Below are 12,295 nucleotides of genomic sequence, written 5' to 3'. Positions count from 1 at the left end.
GGGTCCCTGGGCTGGACCCTCAACCTCGCTGAGCCCGTGTCCTTCCTCAGAAGGGCGGCAGCAGCCAGCCAATCAATGGGGACTGGGAGGCGGCAGTGGGATTTGAATCCCGCACCTGGGGGTTCTGCCCACTGGGCCAGAACAGCCCGCGATGTGGGGGATGAGGGGGCACAAGGCGCCGGGACTCAGCCCTTCTTCCCTAGAACCCATCCAGAGGGCGCACCACAGAGCTCCCCCACCGCCATGGGGACATCCCCAGCCACCAGGAGCCCCTCGGTCACATCGCCCCTTCTCCTGTGGAACCCTGTGCTCTTGCGCCGAGCCCGCCCTATGCCCCGTTGCAGGTCACCTCGCCGCCCTGAGCCTGACCTCCCGTCTGCAATGCACAGGTAACATTTGTTTCTGCTCCCGGACTCCACACCTGAGGGCTAAGACCGGAGGCCACCGCCAGCCTCCCTGGGGGCCCCGCTCTGGCCACCCTCCGTGCGCCGGGGGACGCCCACGGCAACGCACAGCGACGCAGGCAAACAGGAAGACACACAGCCGCAGCACCCAGGGACACATCCCTGGGCTCGGCCTTGCTTTGGGGCCGGGGCACCCGGGGCTGTTCAATGACCACACCTCGTTCGGATGACTGCACTCAGCCCCGAGTGGCCAGCGGGCTCCGCAGGAGCCCCGGCAGAGCCCAGACCCCTGCCCCGCTCTGCACCCCTCTCCCTGACCCCCGCCTCCTTCTGGGGGCCGGGCAGGGGGGGCCCTGATCTAACCCTGAGGCCACTTGAACCCAGAGGTCAGCATCCGGGAGACGGCCCGAGGCCGATGCTTTAGTTTCTCCTGGCAGAACTACAGCTTCCTGCTTCCCAGCTAGAAGATGGAGCTCGGCCGTCAGGTGGGGGACGGGCTGCTGACGAGCTTTGTGTGAATAAATCAGAAACAGGCGGAGGAAACACCCCCGCGGTCTCACCGCAACGGCCAGGCACCAACGCTCAGGGGGAGTGTGTTGAGGGCAAAATGCCCCCGGGCCAACTCCAGCTCCGGCACAAACTCCCCGGGGACCCCACAGGCCGAACCTTTTCTGGGGACACAGCAGCTTGCGGGGAAGGGTCCAGGGCAGGAGGGTGTGCAGCCAGTTAGGCCCAAGGTACCCACAGGATGAATAGTCCTTAGAGGTAACCCCGGGAGCTCGAGGCCCAAGCCCTGGGCAGGTGGCTGCAGCCCAGACACTCTCCTGTGAGTCTGCCTGGGCCTCAGTTTACCTGCCTGCTGAATGGGGACATCGACACTTGTGGGAACAGCCCCAGTGGGGCCACGCAGGAGGCCAGCCTCAGAGGCGTGGGTGTGCATGCTCTGGGGGAAAATTAGGGTCCCCCACCTTCTTGCAAATTGCTACCAGCAGTGTCCGACTCCTGTGGACTTGCCACAAACCTGCTTTCCCTCCATCACAGTGACTCGGTGACTCGGAAACCAAGCAGTGTGTCACTGCCTGTGTTGGCATTGCCAAGAGTGGTCACCCACAAAGCTCCCAGGTGCCCCACCCTCATACCCCCACCGGCACCGACCAGGCAGGCTGAGCACAAGGCCAGCTGGAGAACACATTCACTCCCTGGGCCCAGCCGAGATGGGCGCCCCACTTCCAGGCCGGGGTCACTGGGCCATGGCAGGCTGAGACCGGGTAGGTGAGCTTCCAGGGCACTGGGAAGGTGGGCAAGACTGAGGAGGAGGCTGGGAGAGAGGAGTGAGGACTGACAGTGGTGGGGAGTTGGGGAAGGAATAGGGGCAGGTCCAGGGAGCTGTGCAGCCAAGAAGAAGGAGTCAGGAAGCCCCGGGCAGGGCCAGGGTCCAGCCCAGAATCCACAGCCCCTCCTCCTCGAGGCCCTGGACACACTCCTCACCCCCAGCGCAGGCCCTGGGCTCCCCTGGGGGTAGCGGGGCAGGAGGAGAGGCCTCAGAGAGGAAGATTGTGTCCCAGGAGCAGGGTGCCTGGGTGCTCCTGGAACGTCCCCCGGGACACCACCACAGGGACAGGAGTAAACAGACACCCACGGTGAGGGCTGTGCAGAGGCCCTGGAGATGAGCCATGAGAGGTTCCCCGGGTCTGGGAAGACGGGCGCCCACCCTGGCACAAGAGTGACCATCAGCAAGGGCCCTGCCCCCCTCAGGGCCTCAGACACCCACAGTGGAGGGGCACGGCCGCTGGGACCACGGTCGCCGGGGGTGGCCTCTCGTCCGCGCCAGGTTCACGCCCCCACCTCCCAGGGCTGGGCTGAGAACCACAGCCAGAGGCCTTCGTGGGCAAGCGCAGGGCCCGGCCCCAGAACGTTCCTGAGGCTGAGAGGTTTCCCGAGGTCCCAGCGCCACTGGGACGGGATCTGGGTGGCGCTGGCTGGTTCACCAGCATGGTGATGACGTGAGTACGCGGCTCACTACGGGCTTCCTGGCCACGGCCCTCCAACCCCCACCCCCCCAGCCCCAGGCCCACTCTGGTTCACACCCCTGGAAACGAGGCCGGGAGAGCAGACGTGTCCACGTGGCGGGGGTTCTTCGCGGCGTGTCCCAAAGTCCTCCGTGACCCTCAGCCTGAGGCCCCCGGACCACTGCCTCTGCCCTCGACGGGACTGCAGTGCAGCAGCCCGTGTGGAGCAGGAAGGCCAGACGGCCTGGCCCCGCACATCTGGGCCCCCGGGAACCACGGCAGGTGAAGTGAAGTGGGGAGAGGAAGTGAAAGCAGGTGCTGTGGAGGGTGAGATGGCTGTGGGCCGGGGGCGGGGTCTCTGTCGAGGACAGGAGATCCAGGGAAGGGACAGCTGAGCTGGACGTGGAGGAGAGTGCAGCGTGATGGGCGGACAGGGAGGCAGGGACGCTGTCAATGGGGCTTACGCCAAGGGGCAGAGGTGTGGCCATAGCAGGGAGAGCGGGGACAGGAAGGCAGCCCAGGTGGGGTCCCCGGGTTCCCCTGGACATCCTCCGGAGGACGAGCGGGAGACGTGGAAGCTTGTGCAGGACCCAAGTGACGCGGTGGGATCTGTGTTCTAGAAAGATCCCGCCGGCTGACAGCCAAGAGCGGACGCATCCTCCAGGCGGAGCTGGAGAGGACCAGGGGTCAGGGCTCCAGAGACAGACGAGGAGGATCCTTGCTCCGTGGTGCTCATTTCCAGGGTCACCAGGGTGGCCAGGCCAGAGGGGAGAGAGCCCGTCTCCTGGAACTGGGGGCAGTCCCTGCCTGGAAGGGCCCCCGTGCGGGCGCTGGCCCCGCTGTGAGAAGCACGTGGGGAGGGGAGAGGCTCAGGAGGAGCTCTGCTTTTCTGATTTTCTTAGGCCCCAGAAGAGTCCGTCTGCCTGGTCTGAAGCTGAGCGTCCCTGCCTTGGAAATGCATCTGAGGGACAGTGCCCAGCTGGCTCCAGAGCCAGGGTCCCACGCCACCTGGTTAGGGGAGGGGACACTGAGCAGTGCCGGGAGGGAGCCCTGTGCGTGGGTGGCCTGGCCGGGACACAGCACTGCCCCATTAGAGGCCTGCTGCGGCCAGGGAGGAGGAGGCCTGTTACAGCAGCCTCTGCTCGTCCCAGGCTGGCCCTGGGGCCCAAGACACAGGCACAGGGCAGACGGCGGTGGCGGGGTGGCCTGCCCTGCGGGATCTGCTGTGCCTCTCCGTGTCCTGCGTCTCCTGGGAGGAGCCCCTCCATCTCCCCAACAGGGGTGCTGCTAGGTCCTCAACTGTGCCCCACTGTACGGTCTGCCCCAGCCTGGAGGCCGCTGGGCAAGCCGCTGTCCCCTCCAGGGAGGAAACGGAGACGCGGGGAGGCAGCCACTTGGTGGCCCACACAGGCCTGTCTGCCCCGAGGCCCCTGGGCTGTCCCGGTTCCCACAGCCCCCACCAGTGCCTACCCCTAGGAGTGGCCGGAGGGTTCAGGCCCCAGCTCCCAAGGGACGTGGCTGCTGTTGTTCCCACAGCCCCTGGCACAGATGTCCAGCCTTCAAGTGCCGACACTGCTCAGGACCCCTGGAGCTGGGGAGGGCGGCCCCCCAGCTCCCAGGACAGGCCGGAGCCACACCAGGACTCCGGGAGGTGGGACGCCTGGACTGCTGGGCCCCACCTCGGAGAGGCTGCCTCCAGGCTGCAGCCCGGAATGTGGCTGGGTCAGAGCAGACCTTTCGCCTCTGTCCCAGAGTCGTTGGCACCCACGGACCATGCCCGGCTGTAGCTGGGGAACTGGGGGCTCCACTCAGTCCAGACCCCGCCCCAGACCTTCAGGCAAAAGGAGGGGGCTGAGAGCATCCGGGGACCGTCCCACGCCTGCCTGGCACGCACGGGTGTTTCCCTTCCAAATGTGAAGACACAGAGCAATTTTTTAGAGAGAAAATGCACTTGAGGTGAGAAGAGTAAAGCTGTCATGGGGGGAGGCAGGCGGGCAAAGGGGACGTCTAGAACCACCAAGCCGATGGGGCTGGAGAGCCTGCCCTGCCAGGGGGAGGAGAAGAAGGCATCTGGTCTGGCCTTGCGTCCCCGGCGTCACCGTGCGGGCTCAGGAGACAAGGACTCGCCACACCAGGCTGGCTCTCCCCTTGTGTAAACAGCCCTGAGAGAACCGCATGGGGCGTGAGGTCCACGGAAAGGAGGGGGTGGTGGTGGGCGAGGGTCGAGGGAGGCCGTTTGGGCAGGTGTGCCCCGTGTCCCCAGGCATGACTTAGAGCGAGCCAGAGGTGTGGGACCCAGGGGCCTGGGCGGGGCAGGAGTTGTCCGAGGCCTCAGTCAGTTAGCGTCCAGGCGGGGCCCGAAGCCAGCCTGCCCACTGACATCCTGCAGGTGGACCCGCAGCCCTTACAGTAGCCCCCCGGGGGCCAGAGCCACAATGACCGCTGTCACCTCCAGGTTCATCCAGGGCCCCTCACTCCCGGGTGGCGCCGCAGTCTGCCCAGGCTCTCCAGACCAGGGGTCCAAGAGTCTTCTGCCTCGAAACGTCCAATCCCCAACCCTCCAGGCGGCCCTCGCTCCCTGGGCAGGGCTTCGGCTCCCAGGCTCCTCCCTGCTGACAGGTAAATACCCACGAGCTGACCCCGCAGCAGGCTCCTCTCACAGCTTTCACGCAGAGCCTCAGACGAAGGGTGGGCTGCACCTTCCTCAGTGCCTGTCCCTCCAGGCCTGGGCGTGAGGACCCTCCAGTAAACGAGGCCACAGAAGGCTTCTCTCTTGAACAGGAAGACCTCTTTTCAGTCACGTTTCCCTTTTCGCCCTGGCTGCCAGTAAGCTCAGCACTGCCCTCAGGGCCGGCCACATGGTCGCTCTGCTGGCTTCCCAACTCCATCCCTGGGGCTGGCTTTGCTTTCCCATCTCTTGTCTGTCTTCCTTGACATGCGTGTGTCCCTGGCAAACCTCCTCAGGCCTTGGAGGAGTAAGATGGCCTCACTTCATTTGCTTGAAGTTGCATGCAGTGGAGCTGTATCCAGCAACAAAGCTGAAGTCCAAATGGGCCAGGAGGTCAGGAGGCAGTGGGTCCTGGGGAGGCAGGTCCAGGAGAAAGGAGGGATGAGGGGAAAGGTCTGTGGGTCGCCCAGTGGTCTTCCGATGAGGGGTGCTGTCTGCCACAGGGTGGTCGTTGTAAAGGCTGGAACCTGGCGGGGCTGGAGGCGGCGGCACCGGGCAGGGGCAGGGGGCCTGGTCCCCGGGGCCCCACCTCCCACCGGGTGGCTCTGCTTTTCTTTCGGACTCAGCCCTCCAGCACGCAGCTTGAAGCAGCCTGTCTGTGGGCTCCAGCACCTTGGACGAGCCGTCTGCGGGGCGGGTACTGGGGGCGGGGGGTGCCCGGCCCCGGCCCTGCCCTTGGGGGCTCATGGCTGCGGGGGAGGCAGCCGGCACTGGCCTCCAGGCGGGAGCAGAGGATAAAGCCCCGCCGTGCTCGCCACTCCAGTCCTGCCTCAGGGAGCGGCTGAGCGGGGGTGCCCAGGGGTCCCTCACCAAATCCCGGTTACAAGGTCGTCATGATAGACTGGGGCCCTCTGTCAGCACAACAGTCACGGGTCTGCGGAGACAGAGCGGGTGCTTTCAAGGCCCCCCTGTGCTGGTTCCTCTCTCGACGTTTTAATGCTCTGTGTCCCCAGGGACCCAATGTCAGAAGACAGCAGCCCCGGGGGTGCGAGCGCCGGTCAGCAGTCCCAGGTCCGAGCCGGCGCCGTCCCGCACGGCGGGGAAGCCCAGCTGGCCCTTTAAGGAGGGGGGCCGCCGCTGGCACCCGCGCGGCTGGCCCAGCGCAGAGCCGGGCACGTTCCTGATCCTGCTGGAAGGCTGAGCTGGAAAGGAGACAGCGTGTTCTCGCACAGCTCAGTAAACAAGCCTGAAGTGTTTTGAAAGCCTCTGCCGATGTAAAGGACTGTGAAATAAATGCAAGAATTGCAAAAGAAGGGCCAGCTGCTGGGGAGGGGAGCGTGGGCGGGAGGAGGGCATCCAGGCTGCCCCCCCACCGGCTCCGGGTGCGTCTGTATGGTGATGGGTCACTGTGTGTGCCTGGGCTCCGGGCCACAGCCTGGGTGTGCAGATGTGGGGGCCGCGTGTGCAGATGTGGGGCCGCGCGCTCGCCCGACCGGCGAGGGTGCGCCTGGATCCGCGCCTCTGGGTCTGAACTCAGAGGGCGTGACGCCTGTGGGTGTTTCGGTGCCCGTGGGGCTGCCCCTGTGCCTGTGCCTGCGGCTGGGGCTGGTGTGTCTGCACACGCAGAGCGCAGCAGCGCCCCTGCCCGCCCCAGCTCTTCCCCGGGAGCCCAGCCGGAGGGGACCCAGGGTAAAGCCTCCCCTGGAAGGGAGCCGGGAGCCCCGCCCCCCAGGGAGCTAATTAAGGGAGCCCTGGCGTCTGAAGCTGCGACGTGGGCAGGAGCCCGGTGCTGAGGTGAGCCTGGCGGGGAGCACGCCTTGGGGCCTGGACCTGCTCACACACTGCGATCGGCTCCTCCGGGAGTGTTTTACGCAGTAATGATGGTGCTGAGGGCACGGGAGCTCCTGCGGGGCTCTCCCGAGCGCTGGGGGAGGGGGCCTCAGACACCAGACCTGACCTTCCCGGCAAAGACCAGGATGGAGCCCCGCTCAGCCACTCCCTGCTCTGTGGACTGGAGCTCAGTTTCCTCATCTGTAAAACGGGCAGAACAGCGCCTCCATCCCAGGACGGTTGTGCGAGTTGGACGAGAGCCCTTGCAGGGGGACAAGGTGCCTACAGCAGAAACACACGCCCCGCCGCCCGCCCCACCCCTGCACTGTGGGCTGGAGGAGTGTGGCCAAGTCGGGCCTTGTTCTCCGAGCGCACTGGGACCGGCAGCCTCACCCTGGGGAGCAGGCAGGGTGTCGCTCTTCCTGGAATCATCCCCCCCAGATCCTCCACAGCCCAGCCCCCCCACAGCCCAGCCCCCCACCACGCCCCGTCACTCAGGAGCCAGGAGACGGGGCAGTCGGCTCGACTCAGGGCTGGGTGCTGGAGGGGCGCCCGCCCCAGGACAGGCACAAAGCAGAGCCAGGGAGGCAGGCGCCACGCTGCAGGAGAAACACGGCGGCCTTGGGACCATGGTGGGGCATCGGCCAGCCTGGGGAGCGGGGAGGCTGAGGCCTGAGAGGGCGGGGAGCCCAGGGAAAAGCAGGGCGGGCCAGGAGCAGGCACACAGTAGGTGCTCAGAGCCCGCTGAGTGAACGATTAAACCCTGTGAGGCTGGAGGAAACTGAATCCCAGAGAGGGCACGTCCCTCTAAGGTCACCAGGTCCTGTCTGCCTGGCCCCATGTGATGCCCCTCCCTGCCCGAGAGTGGGCTGGTGTCCCCAGGCCCGACGCCCGGGAAGGCCTGTCCCCACTGCTGCCCGCTCCCCGCCAAGTGCTGCAAACCCCTCCCGAGGCTCCGGGGTCAGAGCCAGAAGCCACTCTGTCCCCGGCATGGCTGGGGAGCCAGCCAGCTCGGGAACAGCCGAGTCCCTGAATACCTGCCCGAAGCCGCGGGGCGGCCTCGGGGGCAGAGCAGCGGCCTCCAGCCAGCGCCCACGGCCAGGCTGTCCACCCCTCGGGCGCCCGCGGCTGGCGCGGGGACTCCCCGCCGGCTGAGTCTCTGGGCACCTGTGAGCCAAACCACTCAGAAACCACAGGCCAAACGAACACACTTTCCAAAGTGCCCGGGAGAGAGGGAGACACCACGGCTTCTGTGCCGCCGCCCCGCCCCGCCCCGGGGAACTGAGGCAGCAAAGGGCGTGGGCGCCGGGGCAGGGTGGGACTCCACGCCCTGAGCTCCCCAGCCCCCGCCTGCTGTAGGCGCAGAAGCCCTTCTCCTGTGTCCAGCACTGGTCCTGGCCCTGAGGGGTCTGCTAATGCCCGGCAGGCCCTCTCCCTTCTCAGGAAAGGGACAAAGGCGGGAGGCATTGTCCCCGCCAGACTGGGACAGGGTGAAGCAGGGGGTGAGGACTGGTGACACGGCCACGCTGCCAAGACAGCCTCTCAGGGACCGATCTCTTGGCCGCGACATGGTGTCCTCCCACAGACTGGGCGCTTCCCCGGGGGCCTGGCTGGGTGTCCCCTCGGTGTCCTCAGTGTCCACAAGGCACCGACTCTCACAGCCCCGAAGGCCAGAGACACCGGGCCGGGTGCGCACGGCCTCGCTTCCCTACGACCGCTCCAGGCATGGCTGTGAGAGATCCCTTGACGTGTCAGTGGATGGACAGAGGGACAGGGGCCTTGAGCCCAGGGTCTCCCCCTGTCCCCAGGGGCCGAATGGCTGGGTCATTAGGACTTGGCTATCAACCCTCAGCCCAGGAAGGGGGGGAGGGAGGCGGGAACAAGGCCCCCAAGCTCCCAGAGGCAGCGAGAGGACAGGTGGGTGAGGCAGGGAAGGGAGTGGGTGTTCCTGGGACAGGGCAGTGTCCATCCTGTCCTGGGGGTGGGAGAGGGGAACCCACAGAGGATGTGTGCAGGAGGATGTGGAGCGGGGATGGGTAGGGAGCAGGGGGAGGGTGTAGAGAGGTGGGATGGGGGAGGGGCAGGGGGAGGGGCAGGGGGGAGGGTTCAGAGGGAGAGTACAGATGCGGCTCCTCAGTCCCCTTTCTGGCCTCCCGTCCCACATCTGTGAAAGGAGGAGGGGTCTGGCTGGAACTTCGTCCTGGTCCTTGGGGTCCAGGGCAGGGGACGTCTTAGTAAGAGGGACACCCCAGCTCTGTCGGTCACTCAGCCAGAGTGGAGAGGGTCCCAGGCTCTGTGCCAGCCTCGGGCTCTGGAGGAGCCCAGCCAGCACCACTCCTGCCTCAGAAGGCCCCCCAGTGACTGCACCCAGTAGTCACACCAAACCCGGAGCCCCTTCTGCACCCAGCGCCCTCGCCTCCCTCTGGAGGGCCGGGGAAGGGGCGCCTGTCTGCGGGGACGCCCTCCCGCACTGAGGAGCCCTGTAGGCAGGGTGCCCGGGACCAGGACCCCCGCCCTCCCACACGCCTCGAACCCCCAGCAAAGCCCTTGCGGCACCGGGTACAGAGCGGCACCAGTACCAGCTGAGGGGAGCCTGCCGGGGCGGGGCACCCCCACGGAAGAGCCTGTGAAAACTAATGCCGCGGGGTGTGCGGATCCCTGAGGAAACTCCTGTCATAAAAGACCCCGGGGGGCTGCTGAGGGAAGAGAGGGAAACGGGCAGCTGGGTGTGGAGGAGGAGGACGGAGACGCCCAGAACGGCCCTCTGGGGACCCAATGGCATCGCAGAGAAGGGGCGGCCAGAAGGGCACGGGGGTTGGGGTAGCAGCGCCCTGGCCACAGAAGCCCAGCGAGAGCTGACAGCCCCTGGCAGGGGTGGGGGATGGCAGAAATAGCTTCCCTCCTTCCCGCTCCAGACACCAGGTAATGCTTCGAGGAGGGGCTGTGGTCGCCCAGAGGAAGAGGAGCAGGGGCAGTGGGCAGGGTCCGGAGACTGATGTCTCTGCGCCTCAGTGTCCCACTCTGTAAAATGGGCACGTGTGTGGTCCTGACCCACCAGGGGTGCTGTGAGGATGAACCTAGGCGTGTGCGTGCAGGGTGCCAGGCCCACCCAGTACCTGATGAGCCTTAATTCTCTTCCAGCCGCTGGCATCGCTCCTGCAGTGGGAAGGCAGCAAGCGCCCCCAGCCCAGAAAACCTGGGCCCTCCTTTCCCGCTGACTCCTGGTGCGCCCACCCTCCCCACTGGCAGGGGTTCAAAGGGGACGTGATCAGCGTTTGCCCAAGGGGGCTTTCTGGGCCCTGCCACATGGGGGCCCCGGGCGTGCACACTTGAGGGTCAACATGGGGGCTCTGGGGCCTGGGAGATGCGGACTGAGGGCTTGGCATCCTGCAGCAAAGATGGGGTTTGGCCCGAACCTGGGACCCCGAGACCCCCGTGCCCCAGAGCCCTTTCCCGGGGGCCCCGCTACCATCTCATAGGTCTGGTGCTCCTGGAGCAGCTTCCGGAAGCCCTGGGGCAGCCAAATGTCTTCCTCTTCCCCCTCCCCACAGAGCTTCATCTGAGGGGGCGGAGGTGGCAGTGGCAGGAGCTTTGGGGCGGCTCCACGTGGCAGAGCCATCGAGTCAAACTGCCACCTCGGCCAAAGGGCAGGGAGAGTCCAAAGCCCCCACCTCACTGCTGGCATTTCTCACTGGCTTCACCGGACATTTAAGAGCTCAGGGCTCCGTCTCCATCTCTCCGTCCAGCCCTCACATACTCCCTGCTGGCGTCAACTTCCCAAAACATGGGTGCCAGCCTACCATCCCGTCACTGCACAGTCCTCCTTGGCTCCCCGCTACCCCAGAATGAAAGTTCTCATCACACACAGGCTTCCTCTCCAGTGCCGGCCTCTCCTTCCCCACTCAGCTTCCCAAATTAAAGTCACACCTCCTCCTCCTGGATCTTCTTCCCAGGGACCCTCAGGATGTGCTGTTGCACCACGAGGCACCTCCCAGTCTGCCCCACTCCCCTCATCACAATGGCCGGTGCCCGGTGCCCAGTGCCCCACCCCTCCCAGCCCTGCATGCAAGCTGGTCTGATCAGCTGATTCATACTAGAGTGAAAATGGCTGAAAAGCCAGTAGCCGTGTGAATTTTCTCTGGAAACAAAGCACTATTTATATGGAGCTCCTTGTAGTCACACTTTAGCCAAAGACCCCGGACTTCAAGGTGGGGGGCTCCTCCTGCCCCCCCTTCTCAAGGCCCACAGTGTGACAGTGACTTGACCAGCCCCTCCTGGAGTTGATGGCAGGACTGGGTCAGGATTCCAGAGGCCCGGCCTGCAGCCCAGACCCCTCTATTTCCCAACCCAGCCGAGAGTGGGAGGCTGGGAGCCCTCTGGCCCCCGGAAGCATCTCCCGGTCATGGGACTCACAGGAGACTCCTGGTGGGGAGTGGATCCGAGGCCCTATCTCCAGGCGGGGGGAGGCCCCGGGCCTCCAAATTCCAGGCTAATTGGCGTCTGGGGAGCACACTCCTCAACGGCAGGCTTGTTCTCCTGCCCGGTCTGCGCACTGACGCTGCCCCGGGACACCCCCCCAAACCCAAACTGACCCAGGCCCGTCTGCCGGGGCCGCCCCAGGAAGCCTCTGACCCGCGCCCTCTCCCAGCTGGGAGGCACCACAGCGGCTGGGCTGCCGGCCTGGGAGGAGAGCCCCCCTGACCTCGGGGCCAGAGCATCGCAGGGAAGCCGGCCCGAGACAGAGGCAGAGATGGAGCAGCCCGTGAGCAGCGGCAGGGAGAGGCGCCCACGCCGCCGCCGCCGCGGACACGCAGACCACGCTCTGGGCAGAGCTCGCCGCAAGAATTGCCCAACCAGACTATTGCAATAGGTTAGGGTTCCGATCGGCCCTGCAGATGGCCGTCAAGGCCAGGCCTCCCGGCCACCCTGAGCGCCCAGGCTTTGGGGACCGTGGCTGCCGAGTAGGGAGGAAAGGTCACGTCCCTGGGCCCCCGAACACGTCGTCTGCGGGCAGGACGGGACGGGCAGGCATGGGGCTCACGGATGGTCATCCTCACCCCAGGACGGTCCTGAGGAGTCTCTCGTTTGGCCCCGGGGAAGCAGGGAAGAACCAAGTTGGGAAGACCGAGGGGGTAAAGGGACACAGCCAGACCACAGCCCAGGGCCCCGCTTCAGCATCCATCTTCCTCCAACCAAGACTCACCCTGCCCACCTCCCCCTCTGTCCAGCAGCCGGGCAGCCCCCTGGGCCTCTCACCAGCCCAGCCCAGGGCCTCTCAGCTTGGGTGGCCAGCAGACCAGACACAGGTAGACGGCCCTGCAGGCAGACTGAGGGTCAGAGACTGCACTGACCTGCGCCTCCCTGGGCCCCCATCCCCTCTTTGA

At 66.1% G+C, this 12,295-nt stretch overlaps 1 long non-coding RNA gene across 1 annotated transcript; it reads left to right on the top strand.

Annotated features, from left to right (window-relative positions):
• Nucleotides 1-4,091: 4,091 nt before the first annotated feature.
• LOC140695930 (uncharacterized) lies at nt 4,092-6,486 on the top strand. The gene is made up of 4 exons (XR_012071780.1): nt 4,092-4,369; nt 4,869-5,032; nt 5,378-5,474; nt 6,095-6,486. It is a non-coding gene; the product is annotated as an uncharacterized lncRNA (long non-coding RNA).
• The last annotated feature ends 5,809 nt before the right edge of the window (nt 6,487-12,295 follow it).

This window comes from Vicugna pacos, chromosome 4 (assembly GCF_048564905.1).
Source record: "Vicugna pacos chromosome 4, VicPac4, whole genome shotgun sequence".
Lineage (NCBI taxonomy): Eukaryota > Metazoa > Chordata > Mammalia > Artiodactyla > Camelidae > Vicugna > Vicugna pacos.
Note: the sequence above shows the minus strand (reverse complement) of the source record. Positions and strands in the feature narration are given on the sequence as shown.